Source organism: Peromyscus eremicus, chromosome 17 (assembly GCF_949786415.1).
Source record: "Peromyscus eremicus chromosome 17, PerEre_H2_v1, whole genome shotgun sequence".
NCBI classification, from domain to species: domain Eukaryota; kingdom Metazoa; phylum Chordata; class Mammalia; order Rodentia; family Cricetidae; genus Peromyscus; species Peromyscus eremicus.
In genome coordinates this window covers 22513709-22535761 of record NC_081433.1, presented here as the reverse complement: position 1 = coordinate 22535761, position 22053 = coordinate 22513709, and the positions used below count along the sequence as shown (strand labels likewise).

The 22053-nt window shown below is 39.8% G+C and overlaps 1 long non-coding RNA gene across 1 annotated transcript; it reads left to right on the top strand.

Moving 5' to 3' along the window:
* The first annotated feature begins 1260 nt into the window (after window positions 1-1260).
* Window positions 1261-16615, top strand: LOC131894621 (uncharacterized). Its single transcript, XR_009374971.1, has 3 exons — window positions 1261-1335; window positions 8283-8352; window positions 16559-16615. It is a non-coding gene; the product is annotated as an uncharacterized LOC131894621 (long non-coding RNA).
* Window positions 16616-22053: the final 5438 nt, after the last annotated feature.

Sequence of the window (22053 nt, the reverse complement as noted above, 5' to 3'; positions counted from 1 at the left end):
TAAAGCCATTCTTGCCCTTTTTGCTTTAGGGGTATTATGAAAAATGAATCTTTGATAATTGACGATGTTCACAGCCTCAGTATCATTAGTCTGCTCATCAGTCAATACTTTAGTGGTGACTTGGTATATATAGGCTGACAGGTGGGCTAGGTATTAATTATAAACATGACTTTGGAAGTTGGGTTTTAGCCAAGTAATTAATATTAGCTGATACAAGCTGAGGTACAGACTATTTATTGGTGGTTCACTACTATGTGATTTTTTTTTTAATTGGTTATGCGGTCTAATGGAATAAACTTTTTGTTACTCATCCTTATTACTAGAGTTAAGAACCATCACGTTGCTAAGTTCTGGACAGTAGCATGTAAGTAGAAAAAGTACATGTGAGTTAAACGGAGAAGAGATCTATTTTTTCTCAGCAACTTTCTTGCAAGTGTGTGGATGTGAGAACTGGCTTTTGAGTCATTCTATGAGCCTATGATAGAGAACACATGCTAAACAAAACATTACAATGAAACCTGGGTGGAGTGGTCTTTGTAGCTCTGAATTGCCTACATCTAGCTTTCACATATGTATGTGAGAGAAAATTTCATTTAATTCCTGCTATTTTACTTTGTATTGTTTTTAGCCATTTAAATATCTAAACTGACTAACATTACCATGCTCTTTAAATGCCAAGTACAATACAATTCTGTTTATTTGAATTTTGTTTAGATTAGTTACATATCTGCTTAATTGAGACCCATGATAATATTTTAACATTTTGGCCTTCTTTGAACTTGGGCATATATCTAACACTGATCATTCATGTGTGTTCAGAAGACATTGCAAGGTGCTAACTTTGGCTTGAGCCTGTATGAGAAACTCACGTGAGTATTACTGTACTTGGGATAACACCATCTTTCTGTGGGGGTAGTCATGATGATCATCTTGATTGGATGGAGAAGTACCTCTGGATTAGTGAAGTACTCCATCGGGTATGTGGGTATGTCCATGATCGTGTTCCCTGAGATGGTTAGATAATGAGGGCTCTGGACTAATAAAAGTCTTAATCCATCAAATTCATCATGAATTCTAAGTTTGGAAAGATTCCAAGTGTGATAGAACTGTGGAAGATAGGGCAGGGTTGGAGAAAGCAGGTCACTGGAGACATGTCCTGGGGGATGTGTCTTGGTCTGTCTCCTTTCCTATTACCAGTTAGGTGTGATTCCTGTCCACTGTGAGATAAGCAATCTTCCCTCCCATATTCTCTGGCCACTATGGTTTCTGACGTTTCATTGTTTCAGAATCATAAGAGCTGGTTGGTCCTGATGGGGGATGATCTGAAACTGTGAGGTAAAACCTTTCCTAAGCTGTTATTGCTTGGTATTCTCGTAGCACTGAGAAAGCTAACTACCAAGTCTTTCATCAATTTTTTTACTATTGTTGGTCAATAGTCCTTCATTCCTAAGTCAACTTTCTGGTCTTTTCTGCTGTCTTCCATATAACTGCAGGTATTTGGCTCAAATCTCCAGGAATTCTCGGAATTGGAAAGTAGACATATATGCATGGTGGATGGCTTCAATTTGTATTTTCTTTACCAAGGTTCATCTCTTAACTGAGCTCTGGGAAGACCACTGACAGGGGCAGCATTCAGTGGATTGTCTTTTGTTTCAGCTTGAGACTGAAGTAGAGGAACAGGAAACACTGCAAGAGGACAGGAAGGGAGAGGAAAGTAAAGTTCAGTTACTTTCTTTCTTGATTTATCACTACATTTGGCTGTGTTCCTTGATTAAAAGACAAACCAGGCGGTGGTGGTGCACGCCTTTAATCTTAGCACTTGGGTGGCAGAGCCAGGTGGATCTCTGTGAGTTCCAGGTCAGCCTGGTCTACAGAGCGAGATCCAGGACAGGCCCCAAAGCTACACAGAGAAACCCTGTCTGGAAAAAAGCAAAAAAAAAAAAAAAAAAAAAGCAAAAAAAAGAAAAGAAAAGGAAAACACAAAACAAAACAAAAACTTACACCAGTCAGCTACTGCCACATAACTAGCGTTTACAGATTGAGTGACGAAAAGACAATTGTTTTAGCTCATACCTTTGTAGGGTTCAGTTAATTTGCTCTTCTGCTCTGAGTCCTGCTAGTTGTCACTTCTGAAGCTTCAGCAGGTTTTTAGGATGGCTGGGTGACTGGCCGGTTAAGGATGATTCCTTCCTCTTCAGAATCTTGCTGTTGGCTGGTTGTTAGCTGAGGCAACAGGGCAGATGTCTTTTGATGTCCAGCAAGCTGCTAACTCAGGGTTAGTCTCATGGAGTCTGAGCAAGTGTTCAGGAGGAATGTGGCAGCTTCATCCTCATGTCTGCTACATTTCAATTGTCTAGTACAAGACACAGTTATTCTTAAGATGGAGAAAGTAGCCAACATAGATTCAAGCTTTCAATGAAACATAATAAAACTGTATCATGGGGAGGATAGATATAGGAAGAAGTGAAATATTGCTGCTATTGAGATAAGATATTATAGGGTCATGTGTTCTGTCCAAAAGCTCTTCCCATGAAATGTTTTCAGTGGGTTCTTTTCTGTTCATTACCCTTAGGTGTAGCAATGGCTCCATGCTGCCATTAGCCTGGGTGCTATTTCATCCTTGTACATAGCTTTCTGAATAGGCTCTTCATTACAATTGCTTCAGTTATCCTGCTTGAATGTACTATATGCTTCCTGCCAGGACCTGGATGGATGCATTGGAATTTCTGTTAAACATGGCAAATGCAACATCTCTTCCCACCTTGGGTAGCCCTGCTTCTCGGGGAGAATGATTTAAATCCATATGGATAAAACTAATGTGAGAGAAGAAACAAAGTTAACCCGGCACACTGTCAAAATGTAAACACTGAGTTATGGAGCAGAGAAACTGGACATGAGGAACCTGGAAAGAGCTAAGACAATGGGCAGATGATTCCTGCTGCAAGAGCCACAGAAATCCTAGGGGATCCAGGTCTCAGGTGGCTCTGAAAGCAGAGATGAAGGGTGAAGCTGGAAACGAGAGTGATGAGAAGCCTGTGAAGAACTTTTAAGTCCTTGCTGAAAATGTATTTCTTTACAGCAACAGCACCTGGCATTTGCTGGCTTCTGATGTGGTGGTGAGCAGGACAATTGCCTTACTAATGACAGGACAATGAAACTAAGGGTTAAGCACTAACATGGCAGGATGCACCAGCTCTGGTGTCCATTTCTCTGTCTCACAGTTCTGCCATTGCTTGCAGCCAGAGAAAGCTGCCTTTACTTTGGAGGGGCAGAGTTGGACGTTCTCCTCATCAAAGTTAGATTATGGGAAAATTCCTTAATAGCTGATGTTTGGGTGTCCCTGTGTGTGGTAGCCCACAGAGGCTTCTTAGTGAGACCTTACTCAAGGTCAGAGAATCTGAGTTGCTTTGCTCAGCAGGGCTGCATAAGGAGATGATTTGACCATGGGTGTGTTTATCAGGTGTTTGGAAGGGTCTACACTTGGCCGAAGGGTGTGCCTTGATCTTGCAAGGGGGAGGTCTTTTGCCTCTCCCCTTGGCATATTATAAAAAGCCCCTTTGAATAAAGTTCTGGGCAGCTGGGTATTGACCCAGGGCCCTCCCAAAGCTATCCTGTGTCTCTGTCTTTCTCCTCGTCATCTGGGTCTATCTTTCTACCTAATATTTCCTCATTCCTCTCTCCTCCACCCAAGAACCCTTTGAAAGGTGGATTCTTTTGAAAGGAGCAGGTTGGAGCTGGACTCCGGTAGACTCCCACACAGGTGTTGAAAAGGTCAGGTCATAACATATGGTAATGGAATACACTTATTGTCAATCTGCCTCTACACAGATTTTCTGTTTAGCTTTTTAGTGGCTCAGTCCTAAACATTGCATTTTTCTGAGGATCCCTGCACAATTAAGAAAAGCCCCAAACATAAGGCAGCCACACAAATCAACTACCATGAATGGAAGTAAATTTGAAGACCAGAAACAATGCATCAAGCAAGAGAAAATTTAGAATCAAAGTAAAACACACAATAACTGAGCTCTACATTCTCAGAAAGCAGACAATTGTACCCCTGAAATAATACAACAGCCTTATCAGGAGCAAAGATGATAAAAACCAACTATAAAGCCTGCCAATTAGCAGTATCAGAAAAGCAACAGGAAAAAAGCAGGTAGAAGTCTTGGTATATAAAGATATATCACTAAGTACACATACTCAGTTAACACAAACAGACACAAAGGCCTTCACCATGGTTTGAAGGCAGAGGGAGAAGTTCCTAAATGTTTCTTTGAGATGAAAAACTGGGTCACACTTACAAGACCAGGATCTCTGTTGGACCTGAGTTCTTCTAGAGCTGTGGTCCTCAACCTTCCTAGTGCTGTGGAGCTTTAATATAGTTTCCCAAGTTATGGTGACCCCTCCAACCATAAAATTACTTTGCTGCTACTTTATAACTAACTTTTCTAGTTATGAATGGTAATGTAACTATCTGATATGCATGATATCTAATATGTGACTCCCAAAGGGGTTGAGACTCTCAGGTTGACACTGCTGTTCTAGAGTCCCATAGAATTGCACAAAGACAGTGTGGATCAGTGCCTTCAAAATCCTGACGTGGATTGTTTCCAAATAAAAGTCTACATCTAGTTCCTGTCGGTTCTCTCTAAGAGACTCATTCTAATCTGTAACTGTTACCATGGATAGCAAGAAGACATTTTCAAATGCATTTAAGGATCTTCAAAGGAGACAATTAGCCTGAATTATTCATGTGGGTCCAGTGTAGTCACATAGGCCATTCTGGAAGGAGGCAAGTGAGTGAGTCAATGTAAAGGGCTGTGTGAAAACAGAGAAGAGCAGCAGGCAGAAGCTGAAAATCTAAGGTCATAGAAAGGGGCCATAGAAACTACCTGATTTCTAGAAGATGGAATGGACAAGGAAATGGATTTTTCTGGGTCAGCCAATAGCTAAGTTCCCTGTCTGCTTAGTTGTATTTCTGATCTCTTGGGGTCTTAGATAAATTTACGTTTCAAGGCATCAGTTCTGTGGTAATTTATTACAGCAGCAAAAGGGAGAAACATATAGTCAAACCTTAATCCAATGTGCAAACCAAGGACAGTTATCATATACGCAGATCTGATTTTACCTCTGATTCATGTTCTAGGGAAGGGATTTGATTCATGCCCCAAAAGAGAACAAGTGTGTTGTGGAATATTAGTTTAACTATGTGTTGCATTTGTTTGTGTTGCAGAATAATTGTTTATTTAGGTAAGGATGTGTTGCCTTGCCTGTCTAATGCACTTGATTGGTCTAATATAAAACTAAATGGCCAATAGCTAGGCAGTAGAGGGATAGGTGGGGTGGGCAGACAGAGAGAATAAGTAGGAGAAGGAATCTAGGCTCAGGAGAGAAGAAAAGAGATTGACGGAGAAGGAGAGGGAGACATCCTGGCTGGGTCAGCCAGTCAGCCAGCTGGAGCAAGCAGGGAGTAGGACATACAAAATGAAAGTTAAAAAGTCCCGAGGCAAAACATAGATGAAGAGAAACAGGTTAAATTAAGTTATAAGAGTTACTGAGACAAACATAAGTTAAGGCTGAGCAATTGTAATTAATAACAAGTCTCTGTGTCATGATTTGGGAGCTGGTTGGTGGCCCAAAAGAAAGCCTGCTACAAGAGTGTGAAGTTGAGGCGAGAAGGGACATGAAAGAGACAGCTGAGATGAATTCCTGTGAGGAGGGAGAAGTCAAGTCCCACATAGATGATGACAGATTATGCAAAAAACCAAGGGCACCAGGCTGGGGCAGTGCAAGACAGGGCAAGAAGATGTGATGGGCCAGTGCACATTTGCTTCCACTGGCTGATGGTTAAGAACTCATCCTCAAGAAGCCACAGTGTCCGAGTTTCCATCCTCAGCAGTTCCTAACCATGCAACTTCATTAGTCAACTCAGCTTTTTTTTCAAACTAAAGAGAAATAATAGTGCTATCCTGGCAGGATTGGAGTGAGGGTAGAATTATTTTAACAATACATATAGTGCACTTTAGTTATAGTACATAAAGGCCCAAGTTTTGTTTTATTTTTGCTTATTTATTTTGCAGTGCTCGGGATCAACCCAGTGTCTAGCGCATGCCAGGCAAGCACTACACTCCTGAGCAAACTTTTTCATTTCTAAAGTTGTTTGCTTTTTAAGTTGGAGAACTTGTTGGAGGAATTACTAATAGACACAATATTGAACAAATATTCCTCTCATGAGACAGTTATAAACAGAACTTCAGCGCAAGTCCAGCTGTCAGGTATACTTAGTATCACAATCATGTCACTATTAACTGTTAATTCAATCCATGTGTGGTTTGTTTAGGGTGAGGGGTGGATGGCTATGTTTGAGTGGAGAATGAGTTTGATGGATGGAAAACTAAATGACAGGGTATGAAATTTCAAAGCCAAGATGACTGTTTAGGCATATTATTGGAAACAGTTGGAAGAGTTAATATTATCTCAAGGACTGTAATATTGGCATGAGGCAAAGCAGAACAGGGAACTATTGATTTCTACCATAAACCCTAGAGCACTATTTGACTTTTTAGAAGTATGTACATACATTCTTTGATAAAAATTGAAATAAAAAAACTCAGTTAACATATAAGGTGGGAGACAGTCATGCAGGGAGAACAAGTCACAGAAACATCACTACCATCAGTGTTAAAATTCTTTAAACACATTGCGTAAGTGTGCCAGCTGAAGTTAACTTCAGTGCTTTCAAAATTTCAAATATTCAATTGCATTTGAGTCTTGTTTCTAATAGTGTTTCAGAGAGCCAGGGTGTGATCACCTGGGGTGTCCTGGAGGCTACTTGGGGGTTGTTTTAAAGTTTCCAGTGCTTTCTTACTTCCACCAGGGTCAAAGAGGTCAGACTCTTGGAACACCAGTGTGTAAAACTCCCCAGGTGGCTACCGTGTGTGAGAAAGCTTGCAAATGGTGTGAAAACTTTTAGGGTAGTGCTCAGAGGGGTCATTTGTGTTCATTGGTTTTGTAGTTAAGTAGCACCCACACTTCTAATCCTGCTAAGAACCAATGTGGATCCCACAGTCATTTACAGAAGTAAATAGAAAGTGTGTGTGTGTGTGTGTGTGTGTGTGTGTGTGTGTGTGTGTGTGTGTGTGTGTTACTAAATATTGGAATCTTGACAAGAGCTGTGTTTGAATACTGCTGTGGTTAATGTTGCCAAGTAGCTTCATACCCATTTTTAAAGTCACCAAAAACATGAGTCAAACTTGCCTGTCTGTTGAAACACACTAATCTTTGTAAATGCCATGTCTTAAGTAAACCAATGAATAATAACTAAATTGTACCAGGACACCTAGGATTAATTACTAAGTAATTCATACTACAGTTCACAAATCAGATACAAGATCAGGTACCTGTAGGACAATAGTATGCAATTACTTTGACCCCACATAGTAATTATAGTGTAATTTTATTAACAGTTCACATTACATCCAGATGTAGAAAACTGCTATTATTTTGCAACTAGAAATTGTATGAAACTAGCTAGGTTATTCTAACCTGAACTAATTTTAAGAATGAATCAATATATATGATCTTTAGCTTACAATTCAGAAATATTTTAAGATTTAGCTTGTAACGTGTCCAGTAGTGGACTAAGCGACGCTAAAGATACCTAACGCACTAAGTAGATATCTGGCTGAAGACCATGGTCCAAAGTGCTGCTTCTGTTCTTTGGAAATATGTAGTCTGAATAGATTCATTTCCATTGACGTTGATGTGGCAAGAGTAATTTTTTAGCAAGTGGTTAGAATGACTTGCTCAGCCTCCTATAGGGAGGTGTATATGTATGTGTAAGTATATGTTTGTGTGTTTGCATGTGTGCTTTTATGTGCATGTTTATGCATGTGTGCATGTGTATTTGTGTGTATGTGTGTGTATGTTTGCATGTTTGTGTGATGTATGTGTCTGTGTATGTATGTGTATAGGTCATATTAGTACTCTTCTCTGTTTGCTATTTTTTCTCCCTGTTACAGGGCCAGGGGCCTGTCTGCTCCAGGATGGGGGTTTTGGAGGACACTTAAAATCAACCCACTGGTCTGAGATGAGGATCTCATCTCTTGTTTTCAAACTCAGATTTTAACAACAGCAACAAATAGAGAATGCAATTTAGCAATTTATGATTTCTGTTACACAGTGTACACTGTGGAATGAAAGCCAGGGGGAGTGGCTCACAACTGTTCCCAAGGGCACAGTGTTTTTAATACTCTTAGACATTTGCTGTCTTCTTGTCACAGGGCCAGGGACCAGTCTGCTCCAGGACAAAGAAGTTCAGAGGTGCTTGGGATAAACATGCTGGAGTCTGAGGTAAGGGGCTGATCTCTTGTTCTCTGAGTCCGCATTTAACAAGAGCAAACTGCACATGGCAAAATCAGCAATATGATTTATATGATACTGGAAGCCAAAGGAGTGGTTCATGGGCAGATTCCCAATGGACCAGTGTAGAAAGTGATTGCAGTAATAACTATGCTCAATCACTTCACAGATTTCATCAGACTGGCCAAAAAAAAAAGACGAGTGGACACAGATGTCACTGCAATGTCACTACCTGCAGAAAAGAGCGCCATCAGCTTCCTCGAACACAGATCCATCCTAGACAGGAGGGATCCAGGAAATGTTCAGAAAGGCCTGTCTCCATAGAAGGGCTCCAGAAATCCTCAAGTTCTTAAGGTTGTTTGGGAGGGCAATTACACAGAACTCTGGGAAATGAGAAGCCTAAATTAGGGAACTCCCAGACTTCCTGAATGTTAACCCACACTGTGACTACATACCCTGAAGACAATGAAGACAAAATGGAAGGCTTGGATGAGACATTCAAGAACTGGAAGATATGAGTATGAATCCCCCTCTCTCCACTCCAGAGACTTTGATTTAGGAAACTCATAGCTAGACACTGTTGTGGGTTGGATCTTAAATATTCCTAAAAGTCCAAGTGTTGAAAGTTTTATCTCTAACTTTGATTTGAAGACGGTGGAACCCGAAGAAGTAGCGCTTAGTGGGAGGAAGTCAGAATATATGGGTGTGCCCTTGAAAGAGATGAGGGGGTATTGAGATTGCAATCTCTCCCTCTGTCCCAGAAACCAATAGGTGCACGGTCCTCTCTGCAGCACATTCATACCATGATGCACTGTGCTATCAGAAGCCAACATTAACAGGGCTAAGTGACCATGGACAGCAACCTCTGAGGCAACATAAACCTTCCTCTGTATTTAGTCGTAGCGACAGAAACCTAACTAATGCAAGGAGGGACATGAAGAACATTTTTCCTTCACTCTGACTCAGAGCCAGGGTTTCCTGACTCTGGGTCTTCCTCCTTAATCCCCTTAAGACTGTAGAATTGTTTAAGACTCCCCCAGTAGTAAGCCACTCTATGGGGGAAATGAAGCATGGTGGGTGAACAAGCCCTTGTTTTTCCTTTTGGTTTTAGTTTTCCCTCCCCAATCACAACCACAGTAGCTCTTAAAGATTTAACCTCCCCCCTTTTTTCTGTCTTGTTATTCAAGACCTGGCCCACTCACTTGTTCCCAGTTTAATTCAAGTCCTACCAATACCATCATTGGCAAAACAGCAATTTTAACTCACCAATTTTCAACGGCATACAGTGACCAGCCAGGGAGGGCAAATCCTCAGTCCTGTTTCATTCCAGTCTGTTTACCTTGGACAAGTATGAGTCAATCCACTTTGTACCACAGAGGGAAGGCACCCCACTTTCCATGACAGTGAAGCATTCTTTACAAGAACATATTACGATTTCCCAAGGCCTCACACAAGGCCCAACACATGGGTGGATGTTAACATTCTCATTGAAAAGCAATCATAACTGTGGTATATAATTAATGGATTCATTCACAAGCATTCTTATCAGGCTGTTACTGTTTACATCTCAGTGGGAATAATTAACAAATAAAATAAATCCTCTGAATTATATTAATATAAGATGAATTTGAGTCTAATTAATTGGAAAGTTGAGATTTTAAGAGAATAATTCAAGATCTTTCAAGCAGTATATTCTTAGAAACCCACAGGGTAGCTTTTGCCCAGAAATATTTGTTACTGGAGTAATTTTGTCTTTAAAAAGGGTTGAGTTTCTGGAATGACCCTTTTTTTCTTACTGAATGAATTGCACATGTTCACTTTCATTTACTAGTTCTGATCTTTGGGGCCATTGAACATGAAATTGACTCTCATCCCTTGCTAAGACTTGCTTTAAATGAATTTACAGATGACTTGAAGACACATAATAGGATTTGTTAAGTGACTATAGTATGAAAATTAAATATATATGTCTTTTGGCTTGATTGGTGGTATATGCTTGTAATCTCAGCACTCAGGAAACTGAGGCAGGAGGATTAACGTGAGTTTGAAAACAGCCTGGGAAACACAGTGAGTTCAAGACAAGCCTGGGGTATAGGATGAGACCTTCTCAATGCTACTCTGCTGTGGGATGGTCTGTATGTCAAGTGTGTTGCTGATTGGTCAGTAAATAAATCACTGATTGGCCATTGGCTAGGCAGGAAGTATAGGCGGTACAAAGAGAAGAATTCTGGGAAGTGGAAGGCTGAGAGAGAGACACTGCCAGCTGCCATGATGACAAACAGCATAAGAAGATGCCGGTAAGCCACGAGCCATGTGGCAAGGTATAGATTAATGGAAATGGATTAATTTAAGCTGTAAGAACAGTTAGCAAGAAGCCTGCCACGGCCATACAGTTTGTAACCAATATAAGTCTCTGTGTTTACTTGGTCGGGTCTGAGCGGCTGTGGGTCTGGCAGGTGAGAGAGATTTGTCCTGAGGTGGGCCAGGCAGGAAAACTCTAGCTACACTACTCCTTGCAGAAAGCAGTATAAGTCTTTTGGGCAGAATTATATGTGTGTGTGTGTGTGTGTGTGTGTGTGTGTGTGTGTGTGTGTGTATGTGTGTGTGTTATATAATTTCCCTGAAGATAATATATGTATATATAATATCAACATATGTAACACATATAATTTGTATACATATATTATATATAAAGATAAATAAAAATAAAACAACATATTAGCTTCAGGGGAAATTGTGGAGGGCTAGAATGATACTTCTTCATTGGCATGCAAAATCACTTGATCCAACTGAATCAGAAAAATTCAGACAGTTTTTATTTTTTTTTTAAACCTAATAGGTAGAAACTATTTCAGCAGGCTACTGGTTCAGGGCCTGCCCAGTGGGACAGATATACATGTCATGTTCTTTTCTCTAAGTAATATTTTAAATTAATGTGAAAAGTAATAATTTCCATTCTGACATTTCATACACATATGTCATTGAATTTTGTTTTTATTCAACCTCTTCTCTACCAAGCACCCTCATTTTTCTGCCTTCTTCTTGCTGGACCTCTTCACTCCTGCCCCAATAGACTTTTAGGCTTTAATGTCATGTGCATTTCCTCATCTCTTAATATGTCTCTTAATATTTCTTCCTAACACACACACACACACACACACACACACACACACACACACACACACAATTTAAATCTATGTTCTACATATGAGAAAATATAGCATGTACCTTTTGGAGTTTTACTTATTTCTCAATACAATGAATTCTAGTTCCACCTACTTTCTTGCAAATCTCATTTCATTTTCCTTCATATCTGCAAAGCACCATGTTTTCCTCCTCTACCCATCTACTCATGAATCTCTTCTAGGCTGGTTCCATTCTTGTGAACAGTGTAACATGGTAGTGTTTTGAATGAGAATGCCCCCCCCCCATACTCATATGATCAAATACTTGGTCCCCAGTGGGTGGAATTGTTTGGGAAGGATTAGGAGGTGTGGCCTTATTGGATGGGGGCAGGCTTTGAGGTTTTAAAAGACTCCCACCATTCCTAATGTGCTGTCTGCCTGTGCTTGAAGGTCAAGATGTGAGCACTCTGCTGCTCTAACCAACATACTTGCTGCTTGCTTCCCCACTACCTTATTGTGACGGACCCTTAACCTTCTTAAGCCATAAGTCCACTTAAAAGCCTTCTTTTATAAGTTTCCTTGGTTGTGGCATTTTGTCACAGTAATGGAAAAGTAACTAAAACAAGCACTGAACATTGATGTGCAGCATCCTGTGCTAGGTATACTTAGAATTCTTCAGGGACATTCAGTAGAGGTAATACTTGGTCATGTAGAAGTTTTATCTTGAGAGTTTTTTTTTTTTTTTGAGGAAGCCCTATGCTGATTTCCATAGAGGCCATATAAGTTTGTCTTCCTGCCAGCAGCAAATAAAGACTCCTACCTACATCCTCTCCAGCATTTGCAGTCATCTGTCTTCTTGATGACGGCCAGTCTAATGCATCCCACTTAGGGTCCTCCTTGTTATCTAGCTTCTCTGGAGCTGTAAATTGTAGTCTGATTATCCTTTGCTTTACATCTAGTATCCCCTTATGAGTGAGTATATACCATGTTTTTCCTTCTGAGTCTGGGTTACCTCACTCAGGATGATATTTTCTAGTTTCATTCATTTGCCTGCAAATTTCATGATGTAATTGGTTTTTTTTTTTCACTGTTGTGTAGTACTCCATTGTGTATATCTATCACATTTTCGTTATTCATTCTTTGGTTGAGGGGCATCTAGGTTGTTTCCAGGTTCTGGCTATTATGAATAATGCTGCTATGAACATAATTGAGCATGTGTCCTTGTGGTATGACTGAGCATTCCTTGGGTATATGCCCGAGTGGTATCACTGGGTCTTGAGGTAGACTGATTATACTGGAGAGGATGTGGAGCAAGGGGAACACTCCTCCACTGTTGGTGGGAGTGCAAACTTGTACAGCCACTTTGGAAATCAGTATGGCGGTTTCTCAGATCACTTCCTAGAAAGGCTGCTTTCTTTATTTGCTTTCTGTTACTGTGATTTATCACCATGATCAAAAACAACTCGGGGAAGAACGGGTTTATTTCATCTTCCATTTCATAGCTCCTCAGGGAGGGAAGCCAAACTGGAACTGGAAGCAGAGCAGGAACTGAAGCAGGGTCAGTAGAGGAACCTTACTTATTGCCACCTTCCCCACACCAACCACCCCAGATTGCTCAGCTGTCTTTCTAAAACTATCCAGGCCTCCCTGCCCAGAGATGGTAAGTCCCACAGTGGGTTAGGCCCTTCTACATCAGTTAGCAATAGAGACAAAGCCTCAAAGACATCTCTACAGGCCCATCTGATGGAGGCCGTTCATCAATTGGGAGTCTCTCTTCCCAGATACATCCAGATTTCTGTCAAATTGACAAAAACTAACAATGACATCATTGTGCTTATAAGTATGCCAAGAAACAAACCAAGATTTCAAAGTATCACAAGAGAATGTTCTAGAGACATTCTTTTTGAATATCATCATTCTCCCTCCCCCCCACAGGGAATATCCTTATATACAAAATGAAGTTGCTTCTCCCCAAACTCTCTGGTAAAAGTAGCCAGCCAAAGACAGTGGAGATGAAACGCAAGGGTAATTAATCAATACCTAACTTTAAATGCTTAGATAACTTACCATCCTCATTATGTCTATAACACTTCATCTCCAATAAAAATCCAGCATGTTTTTGTGGTCTTTAAAGTTGATTTGGTAATCTTTTAATTAAAAAAGCAACATTTATAATATACAACATTATTAAGGATAAAGGCTTGCTAGGTTTTGAAGGAAAAGGGCCACTCGACACAGCCCCAACTCTGTTCACAGCTGCTGTCAGTAAATTATGTAATCTTCCAGAGAGCAATTTGGCAATCTGAATGAAACACCATTTAATGTACATTTTCGTCAATACAGTAATTCTCATTCTAGGCATTTGCTACAAAGAAATAATGTTGTATGCACAAAGATAAGTGTACCAAGGACATTCAACACAGCCTGGCTCATCCTACCAAAAAATTGGAACCAAATTAAGTGTTCAGCAACAGAGACCTGGCGGCACAAATTAGTACCTGTCAAAAGTGATGATGCCTATCCATCTCTGTAAAGAACGGATTGCTAAGGGAAAAAGACAAAAGACAAGGGATGCAACCATTTTCCATGCCAAAATAAAAAAAAAAGTTTAAAGCGCAAAACAGTTGGCAGGCTATTAATTAATTTCACCTGTGGTTATATTCAGACATAGAATTAAGGCATGTCTTTTTTCTTTTACCTGGATCTTCTGTTTTTTTCCCCTATAAAGAATATGAATTACATCTGTAATCATTAAACCTAGAATCCATGATTATAAATTAATAATCCTGCCAAATATTTGTTATGCAACATTATTTGGGGATTACATGAAACTTTCAAATGTGAGATATTAAGTTTTTATTTGTTTGTATAGTGCCAACTGTATACATTGTTTTCTTCCATCCCTTTTTCTTCCCTTCTTCTCCTCCTTTATTTCCCACTCTCCACCTCAGTCCTTCTTCCCATTCTTGCTTCATTAATTTCTTCTTCTCTCTCACTCTATGTAGAGGTGTATGGATTTTTTTAAAACTCACACAGCCGTGTTGCACCACCACAATCAAGGCATCTCACAAGGCCCCTATTTCCTCACGCCAGTGCACAGGGACCATCTGTGCTTCAGCCTGTGGCCATACTGAATGGTCTTTCTCGGGCTGCACCTTTCCCAGAAGTCATATCGCTGCAATGGTGCTGTATAAAGCTGTTAGCGTCTGGCTGCTTTTCCTCAGCACAATGCATTTGAGATTCATCTGTGTTGCTGAGTCTGTCAATAGTTTGCTGCCTTTTAGTGCCGAACAAACACTTTTCAATGATATAGATCTACTACAGTTTGTTTATCCATTCACCAACTGAAGGGCATTTGGTTTGCCTCCAGTTTGGGGCAATAATGAATAAAGTAGCAGTTTTTTTTTTAATGTGGACATATGTTTTCATTTCTCAAGGGCCAATTATGTTGGGATGAGATTGCTGGTTAGTGTGTGTTTAACTTTTCAAAAGCTACCAGTGTGTTTTCCAAAGTGGTTGCACTGTTTGAGAGTCCTACTAGCAACTCATGAGAACCATAGCTACTCGGGCCTCCTTGGGATCTCTAAGTACTTCTGTTTATTTATCTAGTCTTTATGAACTTCATACATGCATATGGTGCATTTTGATTAAACCAGCCCCTCTGCCCCCTTCAACTTCTCTCAGACCTTCCTAGCATCCCCCTCCCAACTTCATATCTTCTTTTCTTCCCCTTAATAATCCACAGAGTCCAGTTACTGATATCTGTATGCTCGTAGGAGTAGGGTCATCCAACGGAGCAGAGGAAGCCTAGGGGAGACCACACCCTTGAAGAAAACGGACTTTTCCTCCCTAATTAACAACCAACAGCTCTCAGCTAGGGATGGGGTCTCAAGAGCCCCTCCTTGCCCTTGCTGGAATATGGACTGGCTTGATTTTGTTCAGGTCTTGTACAGGCAGCCACAACTGCAGAGTGTTCACGAGTGCATCAGCCTTGTAAAGTACAGAAGATACTGTGTCATCCCAGCCCTCCCTGACCTCTGGATCTTACAGTCTTTGTACCTCTTCTTCCACAACGTTGCCTGAGCCTTGGGAGGAGGTGGTGTGGTATGGATGTCCCACTTGTGGTTAAGCATTCCACAGACAGTTATCCTCTGCACTTTGACCTGTTGTGAGTCTGTGTGTTGACTGATGCCCTGATAACCACCTGTAATAAGAAGTTTTTCTGATGAGGAGTGAAAGGGTGCTAACTTATATGTATAAGAGTAAGTATTCAGAAGGCATTTAGGTATTAAGTTCATTTAGCAAAAAAACAAAACAAAACAACAACAAAATAGTAGTAGGTTATCTCCTAGGGTATATGCCCACCCACAACAAGTTCTTAGCCAGTTTTATAATACTAGGCATGAGTTCTCTCTTGGAGACTTCACCTTAAATCCAACCTGAAACACTGTTGGTTACCCTCCTAACATCCATACCAATATCGTACCATTGAGAATATCATACTAGGGCAGTCATAGAGAGTTGAGGCTTCACAGCTAGGGAAGACTGTTGATTTCTGTCCCTTCCCCCGGTAACCTGCATAGCACTTCCCAGCACTAGGAAAACTAGCCAGCAAGGAAGGGGCTTCCAGATCAGTTTCACCATGATTTGTCCAAGTCCTATGAACAGAGTTAGTTTGATTTTTAAATTGGAGTTGCTAATTTAAGTGTTTTAAAATACTAATTCGCTTAACTCTGTGAAATGAATAGTAGTATGATCTTAATTTTACTGAAGAGATACAAAGAAACATCTGCATACTTAGTCAAGTCATAGAACAAGTAAATGCCAGAGCTGGATTTGAACCCATACTCTAACCTCAGAATACATATTCTTTTTTTTTTTTTTTTTGAGACATGGTTTCTCTGTGTAACAGCTCTGGCTGTCCTGGAACTCACTTTGTAGACCAGGCTGGCCTCGAATTTACAGACATCTGCCTGCCCCTGCCTCCCAAGTACTGGGATTAAAGAAGTTCACCACCACTGCCTGGGCCAGAACATGTACTCTTAACATACTATTTTATGCTTCTCTTTCAGTAAATACAAGAAAGAAAGGATTTCTGTAATTCCAACATGAATTTGAAATTTCATCTATTTCTCTTCAGTGCTGACTAAAATTTACTGAATCTTCAATTTGCAAAAAATGACCATTGTGATTTCACATAGGACTATTCCTGTCAGCTAATTAACCAATGCCATGAAATAGGCTCCTGAGGGTTCCTTCCAGATGGCTGTGAACTTGCTGGAACCTCCATGGATAAGCTGTTGACCTAGCTGCCCAAACCCAGAAACCTGATTTGGGTCTCTCAAGGATAACCAAATTCAGCCATGCTGAAGAATTTGGGATAGAAAGTTCATGAGATATTGATGTGTTAGACATAATGTAAGTTTACTAATTTACAGTAAGAAATATATTGGCAAAAGGTGGCAAATACTCCTTTTATTTGACAGCACATCTTCTCTCAGTAGAAGAATGACATCGGAATCAAATTGTAATAATCAGTTTCCAGGTTTGCCTAGAAACATAAGGAGGCTATCCTGACCTTACTAGCCTGAAACTTTTTTTTTGTGATTGAAATATGTTTTTTATTAAAAAGACCTCAACATAAAATCAGACACACTGAACCTAATAGAAGAACAATTAGGGAATAGCCATGAACTCATTGGCACAGGAGATGACTTCCTGAAAATAACACCAATAGCATGAGCACTAAGATCAACAATTAACAAATGGTACCTTTTGAAACTGAACAGCATCTGTAAATAGCACACTGTCAGTAGGACAAAATGACAGCCTACAAAATGAGAAAGATCTTCACCAACCCCACATCGGACAAAGGGGTGATCTCCATAATATGTAAAGGACTCAAGAACCTAGACATCAACAAACCAAATAATCCAATTTAAAAATGGGGTACAGATCTGAACAGGGGAATCTCAAATGGCCAAGGAACAAAGAAATGTACAAATCTTTAGCCATTAGGGAAATGCAAATCAAAATTACTCTGAGATTCCATCTTATACCTGTCAGAATAGTTAAGATCAATAACACAAGTAACAGCACATGCTAGAGAGGATGTGGAGCAAGGGGAACACTCCTCCATCACTTGTGGGAATGCAAACTTGTATAGCCACTATGGAAATCAATAGGGTGGTGCCTCAGAAAATTGTGAATTGGTCTACCTCATGGATTGTGCCACAGGGGCCTAGGGGCTAAAGAACTGGGTGGTCTAGTTGGAAAACCAGGGCCTTACCCTTTCTTCCCAATTCATGCAGGAAGGGTATGTGGCTCCAATGATAGCTCTTCTTCCCCAGGACTTCATTTTATGGTGAGGTAGATCAATAGCCTGAAGCTTTTAAACACTCACAAGATATTCCATGACAAACCAGATTTAAACCATTACCCATCCACAAATCCAGCTCTATAGAAAGTACTAGAAGGAAAACTCCAATCCAAGGAAGTTAGCTGCAACTACCAAAACAGGCAATAGATAACTTCACACCAGCAAATCCCAAAGAAGGGAAGCACACACACTACCACCAACAAAACCCAAAAAAACAAGAATTAACAATCACTGGTCATTAATATCTCTTAATATCAATGGACTCAATTTGCCTATGAAAAGACACAGTCTAACAGAATGGGTATGAAAACAGGATCCATCCTTCTGCTGCATACAAGAAACACACCTCAACTTCAAAGACAGACATTACCTCAGAGTAAAGGTTTGGGAAAAGATTTCTCAATCAAATGGACCTAAGGACCAAGCTGGTGTAGCTATCCTAATATCTAACAAATAGACTTCAAACTAAAATTAATCAAAAGAGATGGAGAAGAACATTTCATATTCATCACAGGAAAAAGTCATTAAGATGAAGTCTCAATTCTGAACATTTATGCCCCAAATACAAAGGCACCTACATTTGTAAAAGAAACGTTACTAAAGCTTAAATCACACATCAAAGTCTATACACTAATAGTGGGAGACTTCAATACCACAATTTCACCACTAGACAGATCTGCCAGATAGAAACTTAACAGAGAAATAAGGGATCTAACAGATGTTATGACTCAAGTGGACCTAACAGACATCTATAGAACATTTTACCCAAACACAAAAGAGTATACCTTCTTTTCAGCACCTTATGGAACCTTCTTCAAAACCGACCACATGCTCGGTCACAAAGCAAATCTCAACAGATACAAAAAAATTGGAATAACCTCATGTATTTTATCAGACCACCATGGCCTAACGTTAGATTTCAACAATGACAAAAATTAAAGAAAGCCTACAATCACGTGGAAACTGAATAATGTCCAACTGAATCACCAATGGGTCAAGGAAGAAATAAATTAAAGACTACCTAGAATTCAACGAAAATGAATGCACAATATACCCAAACTAATGGGACACCATGAAAGCAGTGCTAAGAGGAAAGTTCATGGCACTAAGTGCCTACTTAAAGAAAGTGGAGAAATCTCACATTAGACTTAACAGCACACCTGAAAGCTCTATAACAAAAAGAAGCAAACTCAACAAGGAGAAGTAGATGCCAGGAAATAATCAAATTGAGGTCTGAAATCAATAAAATACAACCAAAGATAACAGTACAAAGAATCAATGAAACCAAGAGTTGGTTCTTTGAGAAAATAAACAAGATAGACAAACCCTTATCCAAACTAACCAAAAAGCAGAGAGAGAGAGAGAGAGAGAGAGAGAGAGAGAGAGAGAGAGAGAGAGAGAGAGAATATCCAAATTAACAAAGTCAGAAAGGAATGGGGGGGTCATAATAACAGACACTGAGGATATCCAGAGAATCATGAGGTCATACTTCTAAAACCTGTACTCCACAAAATTGGAAAAGTCTAAAAGAAATGGACAATTTTCTGGATAGGTACCACATACCAAAATTAAATCGAGATCAGATAAACAATTTAAATAGACCTATGACCCCTAAGGAAATAGAAGCAGTCGTTAAAAGTCTCCCAACCAAAAAAACAAAACTGAAACTGATCATCTCATTAGATGCTGAAAAACCCTTTGACAAAATTCAACACCTCTTCATGATAAAGGTCTTGGAGAGATCAAGGATATAAGGAACATAGCTAAACATGATAAAAGCAATATACAGCAAGCCAATAGCCGGCATGAAACTAAATGGAGAGAAACTCAAAGCGATTCCACTGAAATCATGAACAAGACAAGGATGTCTACTATCTTCATACCTATTCAATATAGTATTTGAAGTTCTAGCTAGAGCAATAAGACAACAAAAGGTGATCAAGGGGATACAAATTAGAAAAAAAGAAGTCAAACTTTTGCAATTCATAGGTGATATGATAGCATACATAAATGACCCCAAAAATTCTGCCAAGGAACTCCTACAGCTGATAAACACCTTCAGTAATATGGGAGGATACAAGATTAACTAAAAAAATCAGTAATCCTTCTATATACAAGTGATAAATGGGCTGAGAAAGAAATAGTGAAACATCACCCTTTACAATAGCCACAAATAGCTATTTGGGGTAACTCTAACCAAACAAGTGACAGACCTGTATGATAATAACATTTAATCTTTGAAGAATGAAATTGAAGAAGATATCAGAAAATGGAAAAATGTCCCATGATCTTGGATAGGTAGGATCAACATAGTAAAAATGACAATCTACAGATGCAATGCAATGCCCATCAAAATCCCAACACAATTCTTCACAGACCTTAAAAGAACAATATTCAACTTCATATGGAAAAACAAAAAAAACTAGAATAGCTAAAACAATCCTGTACAATAAAGGAACTTTCAGAGGCATCACCATCCCTGACTTCAAGCTCTACTGTAGAGCTATATTAATAAAAACAGCTTGGTACTGGCATAAAAAGAGACATGTGGATCAATGGAATCAAATTGAAGACACTGATATTAACCCACACATCTACAAACACCTGATTTTTGACAAAGAAGCCAAAATTATACAATGGAAAAAAGGAAGCATCTTCAACAAATGGTGCTGGCATAACTGAATGTTTACATGTAGAAGAATGCAGTAGAAGAGAGGGGGAGCGATTATAGGAGCAAGGAGGGTCAAGATCATGATGGGAAAAACCATAGAGACAGCTGACCCAAGCTGGTGGGAGCTCACAGACTATGGTCTGACAGCTGGGAAGCATTCATGGGATCGCACTAGGCCCTCTGAATGAGAGTGACAGTTGTGTGACTTGATATATCTCTGAGTCCCCTGACAATGGGACTAGGACATATTCCAGGTACATAAACTGGTTTTTTAGAGCCCATCCCTATGGTGCAATGCCTTACTCAACTTTGATGCAGGGAGGAGGGACTTGGTTCTGCCCCAACTGGGTATGCCAGCCTGTCTTGAATACCCAAAGGAGGTCTTACCCCTTATGAGGAGTGGATGGGGGTGGGATGGGGGAGGTGGGTGTGTGGGAGAAGGGGAGGGAAGAGGAACAGTGCTTGGCATGAAAAATGAAAAAAAAATATAAGTAAAAAAAGCAGAAGAAAAAAATGAAGTTCTGATACTTTGTGAAAAAATATCTTTATTTTTCATTTTTTAGAGTGAGCATAAGTCATCCTGGAGGTTAATGAGGAAGACAGAGCCCCTGCCTTTCCATCACACTAGCTCTCTTAGACCCAACCTCTCTTTGATGTCTTCTTTACTTAGGCTTCAACTTTGTTAAAATAAACTGTTACTCATCTTCATTAATCTAGTGTTTGTTGGCCATCAATCATATGCCAATAATGCTAGGGTATGGATATTGCTCCTTTCATTTTATCTTTCAAGGATGTTTTCAGTATCTCTCCACAGATAAATTTTGTGTTGAGAAGGCTTACAGCTGTCTCAGGACAATCTGACTCATCTGAGTACCTCTCTGTGTCTCTTGGTGCTGACTTAGAGCATCCATTCTTCGGATTTGTGTGATTTTTTTCATTTGCCTCTCCGTAGAATCCCTGTTTTCAACTCAAACCAACCTATAGATGTTTTTTAAGTCTAAGGCTTTCCTGTGATACATTTTCCCTCTTGAGTTAAATCCATGAATTTCACTTGACTAAATATAATTGAATGTTCTGGTAGTCTCTCATATTCACTTAGGTATTATTTTAAATTAATATAGTAAGCTTCAATATAGCAATTCCACACTTTCTTCTTTCTATTACTCATTTTTCCTATACACAATTGATAAGTTGTATAAGATTATTTTACAACAGGGCATGGTGATGCATGTCTATAATGCCATCATTGGGAAGCAACAGCAGGAGGATTGACCATAAATTTGAGGCCAGCCTGGGATACAATAGTGGATGCCAGGCCAGCTATGGTTATGTAGTAAATACCCTATTTCAAATGAAACCAAGACAAAACACAGCAAAACAATGACAAAGAGAGTATCTTATAAGCCTCGCTCTTTCTTGTTCACAGCTGCTTATCTCCGGTCGTCATTGTTTTTGTCTGGAGAAGGCTTTTCTTCCCTCTGGACACTAAAGAAATCAATAGCGGAGTTGAGTAAGTT